Source organism: Bidens hawaiensis, unplaced genomic scaffold (assembly GCF_021521415.1).
Source record: "Bidens hawaiensis isolate Kalapana, Puna unplaced genomic scaffold, B.hawaiensis_p1.1 tig00058611_1, whole genome shotgun sequence".
Classification (NCBI taxonomy): Eukaryota; Viridiplantae; Streptophyta; class Magnoliopsida; order Asterales; family Asteraceae; genus Bidens; species Bidens hawaiensis.
The window spans coordinates 798-10074 of record NW_027500551.1 but is presented as its reverse complement, the minus strand read 5'-3'; the positions used below and the strand labels follow the sequence as shown (position 1 = coordinate 10074).

General features: G+C 44.8%; 1 non-coding gene across 1 annotated transcript; it reads left to right on the top strand.

Moving 5' to 3' along the window:
- Nucleotides 1–7839: 7839 nt before the first annotated feature.
- LOC143602327 (small nucleolar RNA R71) lies at nt 7840–7951 on the top strand. Its single transcript, XR_013147816.1, has one exon. It is a non-coding gene; the product is annotated as a small nucleolar RNA R71 (small nucleolar RNA).
- The last annotated feature ends 1326 nt before the right edge of the window (nt 7952–9277 follow it).

The window sequence follows — 9277 nt, the reverse complement described above, 5'->3', positions numbered from 1 at the left end:
TGAGTTATAAGAAGGGTTTACCTTGGTGTCGCTTGGCAATTGACCTTTGTTTTTCTTAAATTCTGCCACTTCGGTTGCAAGTTGACCCATTTGTGTGGTCAATGATTGGATGGCCTTGTCACGAACTTCATCCTTTTGCATTTGGGCTTCATCAAGTTGATTCCTCTTCTGCATGTCTTGTTGTATCAACTTTAACGTGTCCATCACTTCATTCCCACTTGATGAACTTTGACTTGAAGACCCGCCTTGACCACCACTTGTTCCTTGCAGTTGACCTTGGCTTCCTTGATTGAAGTATTGTTGACGAGGAATAAAGTGGGTTTGAGAAGTCCCTTGGAAGTTAGGATTGAGTTGAGTTGATTGATTTCCATATCAAAAATTTGGATGATTTCTCAACCTGGGGTGATAAGTGTTTGAGTTCATGTTGAAATTCCGATTACTACCTCCTTGACTTTGAATTGCATTTACCTCTTCAACTTGTCCTTCCACACCGATACACGCATCACTTGCATGTCCCAAACCATTACAATTCGTTCACACATCATACACTTGATTGGAAGCTTGAGGTGTCTCATTATTAACCGCATGCACTTGTGTTCTTCTAATTGTCGGTCTTGCTCTTTTTGTAGTTTGAGCTTTTCTCTTTGAAGTGACCGACATTTACTCCAAAAATGCCCAAACATTAGATCTCTCTCATCTTCCGCATTCAATCCCTCATGAAAAGCATTTAGCAACTCCCGAAGAGCTATACCATGATTAGGACAATTCTTGATCATCATATTGAATCGCTCAAATGCTTCATGAAAAATTTCACCCGATTGTTGTTGGAATCTTCTCAAACTTCGTCTCACATCATTAGTCTTTTGGGCCGTATAAAACTCTTCTAAAATCCTTTGTTGCATCTCGGCCCAAGTGTAAATTGATGCGAAAGGCAAAGTGTAGAACCATCTCTTTGCCTTATCTTCAAATGAGAATTGGAATAAAACCAACTTAACTTCATCCGGTGAAAAACCTTGACCCCCGATCGTGTTACAAATAGAATCATATGCCTCCAAGTGAAAATAGGGTTCTTCCGTTGCAAGACCCTTGTACTTTGGTAAGCTTTGGAGTGCATTAGTTCTAACCTCAAACGTTCTTCCATTTTGATTTTGAGGAATAACCAACGGAGATGGTTATTGGTGATGACCGGTCTGAAATGAGCTTAAATTCCTCCAACCATCTCCCTTGCATGCCTTCTTGGCACCCCCAATGGTACTCTCGGTTAGCCCATTTGTCGGTAAACGGGCCTTTGTTGTGCATATTGTTGAAATTATGGTTGGGGATTTGGTTGTTGAGGTGGTTAATGTTGCGGTTGTTGTGGGACTTTTTGCAATGGTTGGGGTTGTTGTATTTGATTGATATGTGGTCCACCCCATTGTTGCACTTGTTGTTGCAGTTGCTGTTTGGGTCCATACCTAAATTGGCCTTCAATCCTCAGTTGACTCCCATCAACTCCACTTGAATATCCTTCTTCAAACTCTTCATACCCTTCATTATTATCGCCAAAACGTGGCCCACCAAACAATTGCGGCCCCGATCTCTGACCCGGTGAAATATGGGTTATGGGTGGGTCTTGGTGAAATGTGTATGGTTATTGAGTGTAAAGGGGGTATTGTTGAGAGTGAATAGGTGATTGTTGTGATGAATTTGATGATTGTCCTTGAGTAGGCATAAAACTTGTCAAAGGTGGAAGGTTAATTGGTGGTTGAAAGCTAAACACTGTTGAAGTAGGCTCGCTCCTTAAAAATCAAAGGCCAATAAAAACCGCAATCAAATACCTTCTTCGCTGTCAAACTCGCACCGTGGTGACCTCCTGTCGGTCCAACATGGCAATGGCTCAGAATCTGCCATCCCTCCTTAACGTCAACACACCTCCTGATCAACTGGTCAGCACCTATACGAAAGAGATACGGGTCGTCCCACAGGTAAAACTTAACATCAGCAAAGAATTTCTTCGTTTGCTGGTAAGACATCTTCGGGTAGTACCCATCCGCAAGATAGTTCGCGAAGTCGGCGAACCATGGAAAACCCTCATTCTGAGCTGAAACAAACATGAGACTCTCTGTTGGAAAGTGGTCATTAATCCTGACCCCCGGCTCTCCTAACTCAGCTCCCTCAAGACGCGAAAGATGATCGGCCACCACATTCTCGGCCCCCTTTTTATCACGGATTTCAACATCAAACTCTTGAAGCAACAGGATCCATCGGATAAGGCGTGGCGTAGCATCCTGTTTGCTAAAGAGATAACGAATGGCAGAATGATCCGTGTACACAATCGTCTTGGACAGAACAAGATAAGACCTGAATTTATTGAATGCAAACACCACAGCTAAAAGCTCTTTCTCGGTGGTGGTGTAACTCTCCTGTGCACCATTCAAGGTCCGGCTAGCATAGTAAATCGGATGGAAGTGTTTATCCTTCCACTGTCCAAGAACCGCTCCGACTGCGAAGTCGCTCGCATCACACATCAACTCAAACGGAAGTGACGAGTCGGGAGCAATCATGATCGGGGCCTTAACGAGTTTGTCTTTTAAAAGATCAAACGCCTCGATACACTGCTCAGAAAATAAAAAAGCGGCATCCTTCTCCAGAAGTTTGGTCATGGGTCTCACGATCTTAGAAAAATCTTTGATGAACCGGTGATAGAACCCAGCGTGACCCAAGAAACTCCAGATGGATCTCACAGAAGTGGGCGGGAGAAGATTAGAAATGGTCTCGACCTTCTCTCGGTCGACCTCTATCCCCGCACTCGAAATACGATGCCCCAAAACAATGCCCTCGCGTACCATGAAGTGACACTTCTCCCAGTTAAGGACTAGGTTGGTGTCAACGAATCGGGCCAACATCCTCTCAAGGTTGGAGAGACAATGATCAAAAGAGCTGCCAAACACAGAAAAATCGTCCATGAACACCTCCATGGCCTCCTCGATCATGTCATGAAATATAGCCACCATGCACCTCTGAAATGTGGCTAGAGCGTTACACAGTCCGAACGGAATACGTCGATAGGCAAACGTACCGTTTGGGCAGGTAAACGTGGTTTTCTCCTGGTTATCGGGAGCAATAGGAATCTGAAATTATCCGGAGAAACCATCCAAGAAGCAGTAGTACTGCTGACCTGCCAAACGCTCCAGCATCTGATCAATGAACGGTAAAGGAAAGTGATCTTTCCTCGTGGCATCATTCAGTCTGCGGTAATCAATGTAGACTCTCCAACCGGTCACAGTCCTAGTGGGAATGAGCTCGTTCCTCTTATTGGTGACCACAGTCATGTCACCCTTTTTAGGAACCACTTGGACTGGACTAACCCACGAACTATAAGAAATGGGGAAAATGATCCCTGTATCAAGGAGTTTGATAATCTCCTTCTTCACGACCTCCTGCATCTTCGGATTAAGCCGCCGCTGCGGCTGAACGACAGTCCTAAAATTATCCCCCATGAGGATTTTATGCGTGCAAAACGAATGGTAGATACCCTTGATGTCGATAATCTTCCATGCAATGGCCTCCTTGTGCTCTCGAAGCACCCTCAATAATCTCTCTCTCTCTCGCCCTCCGTCAAAGCAGATGCAGTAATAACCGGCAGCTTCCTCTCCTCGTCCAAAAACGCGAACTCCAAATGGGCTGGCAAATCCTTAAGATCTAAGGAAAGAGGGGGGCTCTCGACGGAAGGTTGGTCCATCGGATCGTCTAATACGATCCCAACAGACACTTCAGACTCAGGGGTATGTAACTCGGTGTCATCCTCCGTTGACTGATTGGTCATGGCAACCATCTCAATCTCCGGAATGTCCCTATCGAGAATCTGAGTGTCGGAGGCAGATCCTCCACAGATCTCGCTGAAAAACTCCCCAACATGCTCCATGATGGTATCAATAAAGTACAAGGAGTCATCAGCAGACTTGGGGTGTTTAAGTGACTGCCGAACGTCAAAAGTGACGTTCTCATCCCCAACTCTCAATATCAGCTTACCATCGCAGACGTCGATCAATGCCTGTGCCATGGCAAGGAATGGTCGGCCTAAGATAAGCGGTACACTATCATCATCGTTCATGTCCAGAATGACGAAGTCCACCGGGAAAATGAACTTGTCGACACGAACAAGCATGTTCTCGACCACCTCTCGAGGGTATTTCATAGAACGATCAGCAAGCTGGATACTCATCCTGGTAGGCTTCGGTTCGCCTAAACCCAGCTTGCGATATACGGAATACGGCATGAGATTAATGCTGGCACCAATATCAGCCAGCGCATGAATAACCGTATCATCACTAAAGATGTAGGGAATCGTGAAACTCCCTGGATCGGCCATCTTCTCTAGTAACTTTCTCTGTAAGACAGCAGAACAACTAGCACTCAAAGGGATGGAAGCTACCTCAGCCAACTTCTCCTTATTCGATAGAATATCCTTAAGAAACTTTTCGTGTATAGGCATCTGAGTCAGTGCCTCAAGGAATGGAATATTAAGGTGAAACTGCTTCAAAAGATCAAGAAATTTAGAATTCTGCTCCTCATCTCTATCTCTACGGAGTCTCCCGGGGATGACACTTTAGGTTTGTAGACTCTCGGTGGCTCGCTCGGTAACTGCTGTCTCTCGGCCTGTGCTAAACTCCCTGGGCTGCTCATCTGATGCACCTAGACCGATGGAGACTCCATCTGAATCTCCTCATCCACCTGCTTCTCTCTATCATCAACCACAGGCTCCTCGACGACTCCTCCTCTGGACCTCTGCTGAATCCCAGGCTCATATCGTGGCCCTGCACCACTCCTCATTGTCACAGCTTTTGCGAATCCCTTCGGGTTCTGCTCGGTGTTACTCGGTAGCGTACCCTGCGGCCTCTCGTTCAATCGACTGGCTATCTCCCCCATCTGCCGCTCGAGACTCTGAATCGACGCTCCCTGATTCCTCAAGAACAGCTCATGCTCGCGAAACTTCTCCTGGGTCTCCTTATGTCGGGAATCCTCTCGCGTCATAAGTTGTGACAACATCCTCGTCTATTGCGCCATCATGTCCTCCAAAGTGGGCTTCTTCTCCCCACTACTCGCTCCCTCACTGGCATCCTGTAATAGACTTTGACGCTGCTGAAAACCGGACTGATTTCCGCTCTTCCAATTCGAATTCTGATTACATCTCCATCCCGAGTTATAAGAATTGAAAGAATTTGTATTTCGGTTTGGATTTCCTATAAAGTTTACGGCCTCCTCCTGTTGGGCACTGAACGGTGTCATGCCCTCCTCTGCATATCTCGCACAACCTGCTCTTCGTTTGCAAGTCCTTCACAATCTGCGGTAACGCCTCGACCTTTGCCGTGTGTGCGGTGGTCGTGTCCACCGAATGCATGCCGCGTGAAATAGAACCGACGGTCTTGCCGCTCTTTACGGGTGGTCGCTGGTATCCACTCATAGCTAACCCATTAAACAAAGCGATGCACTCATCCGGGTCCTTCGTCGTCAGCAAATTTCCTCCCGCCGCCGTGTCAAGCATGTTTTGCGTCACGTACGTCACTCCATTGTAGAACTTCTCGACAACCGCCTAATCTTGCAAGCTGTTGGTGCATGTTTTGTGACCGTCGCTATGCAATTCTGTTCAGCCGAAACGAAGTACGAAGTTTGAACAACTTCGCCATAGGCGAAGTTGTAAGGCGAAGTTGTTACAACTTCGCCTACTGGCCTAAGCCCAAGCCCGTGAAGTTGTGATTATATATATCGGCTGTGTCTTGTTTAGGTAAAAAATCCAAAAAGTTGAGTGAGTTTAGTGATCAGTTTATTTGTCTAGAGAGAAACCAAGAGTGAGAGTCGTGTGGGACGACCCGAGGTAGAGCTCACCTCGGGTCGGCCGTCATTTGTTTTCATGTTTGGTATGTAAGTGTTTTGATTATTATATAAAAGATCTGCAGATGTGTTTATCCCATTCGTGTGTTTGTTCGTGTGTTTGTATGTGTGTAATCGTGTTCTTCGTCTTCTACACCAATAAATGAGTCTAGGAGGATTCCGCACTCCTAGACATCGTGCGGATCTCGTATCGATCGGCGACGCCCCGGGGGGACTTACAAGTGGTATCACAGCCTTAGGCTCTTATGCTATGGTTCGAGATCTGCGTTTTGGTGTTTCTGGCACGTTTCTGATGCGTTTCTGGCCGATCAGCGCCGCAGGCGAAGTTATGGGGTTCAGGCGAAGTTGTCGCTTAAATTTTAGGGTTTAGGCGAAGATATAAGGTTAAGCGAAGTTATTCACAACTTCGCCTACCTCACAAGTTCGCTTATCTCAGGCGAAGTTAGCTGTCAAGCGATGTTTTGGTCAGGCGAAGTAAAGGAGGAGCGAAGTTGACTTTAGGCGAAGTTAACGAGAAAAAAAAAAAAAAAAAAAAAGAGAGTGTTTTGGAGTTCTCGTCTGTATGGCCAGGTGTACACGATTATTGTGAGACCGAAGAGGTTGTTCCGTCAACGAGTGAAACTTGTTATCTCTTGGTCTTACGTGTAAACAAATACGTGTCAACTCTGGATTTGGAGTTGAGGTTGTGAATGGGATATTGATTGAAACTGGATATTGACACATATTTGGGTGTTTGTGGGCAATGAAATTGTTGTTGTTCGAGGTTGACCAACTGAAGAAAGTCAAATTGAACTGAAGGTTTTCGTCATTACTGGATTGCGGTCAGAGCATATTATTTATGTTATTTTCAAGGCGTTCGAGAATTGGATCCTGAAACGTGATGCTTATTTATTAAAGTGAAAATTCTGGAACAAGTTGGATTTAATCGAGAATTAAAGTGTTATATGTTCTTGATCGTTATCCCTGGTGATTGAAGATGCTTCGGATTAATTAATGGTCATGTGTGTTAGATTCTGTCAAGGTGGTTTTGTGATGAAATTGATCACTTGATGTTGAGTAGTTGAAGATTAAACCTTATCGTATGCCGACGTGTTGGTGAAGTTGTGGAGGGAGCCCAACTTCACGTGTTGGTGAAGTTAGAAGAACTTCACGTGTTGGTGAAGTCAGAAGGACTCACGTGATTGGTTGAGATGATTAATTAGGCACGGGGATGCATGCATTTCGAAGACCTCAATCTATTTAGTCGGAGAAGCTTACACTGAAGGGGAGATCTGATATGGAAGACGCTGGGTGATTGGTAGATTTGTGAAGCTACATGACAGTTTCAGACACGGCTGGTTGAAGGGCAAACAGAAGATCATCAGTTAAGAGGGAGTCTGTTGGTGCATGTTTTGTAACAGATGATCTTTTGTGTTTGTTAGAATTGAGAGCAACGGTCAAAGGGGAGTCTGTTGGTGCATGTTTTGTGACCGTCGCTATGCAATTATGTTCAGCCGAAACGAAGTACGAAGTTTGAACAACTTCGCCATAGGCGAAGTTATAACAACTTCGCCAGAGGCGAAGTTGTAACAACTTCGCCTACTGGCCCAAGCCCAAACCCGTGAAGTTGTGATTATATATATCGGCTGTGTCTTGTTTAGGTAAAAAATCCAAAAAGTTGAGTTAGTTTAGTGATCAGTTTATTTGTCTAGAGAGAAACCAAGAGTGAGAGTCGTGTGGGACGACCCGAGGTAGAGCTCACCTTGGGTCGGCCGTCATTTGTTTTCATGTTTGGTATGTAAGTGTTTTGATTATTATATAAAAGATCTGCAGATGTGTTTATCCCATTCGTGTGTTTGTTCGTGTGTTTGTATGTGTGTAATCGTGTTCTTCGTCTTCTACACCAATAAACGAGTCTAGGAGGATTCCGCACTCCTAGACATCGTGCGGATCTCGTATCGATCGGCGACGCCCCGGGGGGACTTACACAAGCCGTGGTTCGGGCACAACGATAAAAGATTTTTGAAACGCTCCCATGCCTCGTAGAAACTCTCGGTGTCCTCCATCTGAAAAGAATGAATTTGATTACGTAGACGAGTGTCCTTAGCCGGAGGATCGTATTTCTCAAGAAATTGGGTCTGCATGGCAGCCCAAGTAGCTATGGAGCCCTGTGGGAGGGACTCAAGCCACAGACTCGCTTTATCGATGAGCGAAAACGGAAAAGCGCGGAGTTTCACCGCGTCTTCGGATACGCCAGCAAGATGGAAGGTGTCGTAGATACGTGCGATACGCGTGAGATAATGATGCGGGTTTTCGTGAAGTAACCCGTGGAACTTAGCAGAATGAGAAATGGTGTTCACAATATTCGAAGGAATCTGCCAGTTGGCGTTAACTCCAATGGCGAGTGGTGCGATGCTGGATCTCGCGCCAGCATTGGCCGGTCGGGCCCGGTCTGCAACTGTCCTCCTCGGTGGTGGATTGTCGCCATGATCCTATCCCTATCGTCGGAGTCAACGGATGAAGAAGTGGAAGATGGTGAAACGGCGCGACGTCTCTCACGAAACTCTCTCTCTGGCTCAAGAAATGCTTCCGTGTCGGGTGGTCCTTGAGATCGAGTCTGTCGCATACAACTATACAAATCAATAAAAGAAGCCAAACTATCCTAATAAATAAACAAAACAAAAATAATTACAAGTAGCACACAAGGTAAATCCTAACTCGAGTCGCTCTCAAAACGCCTAAAACCGTGTCCTGGGCAACGAAGCCAAAAACTTGGTGTGCGTCGGATATGTCTAAAAGAATGACCCTCACAACTAAGCTTTAAATATAAAACGAAAATCCTAAAACCACACACAACCGGCAAGTGTACCGATCGCAAATAGTATAGACCTAGGAAGTCCGAGTATCGATAATATATAGTTTTCTGAAATATATATAATTATAAACAAGTCTAATAATGTCCTCAAACATGGACTATCAATAATATAAATCTTAGCCCATCGATCAACCGAACAACATCATCACGTGTAAACTATAAATAATGAACAGTCTAGGAATTAATACAAGGCCTAATAATATCTTCAAGCCTAAACTATAAATATATATATAATTTTCAGGAATATATGATCATAAACGTGTTTAAAAATATTCTAAGACATAGGATATAATTTATACATAATTCTAGAAATATATGATACCAGTAAAACTATATAGTATCATCCAAATAGTTTAAACGACTAAAACCGTAGTAAGGTGTTTATGCTAGCCCAAAACGTAAAAATATTAAAAAGGGGATCATCAACTCACCTGACACAAGTCATACAACTACCAACGAGCTAGAGAATCTCTGAGCAGTCCCGCAAATCAAAAACCTGTCGGGTTGAACACAACAATTACTAACTAACCCGAAACCGACTCGCTTATTCTA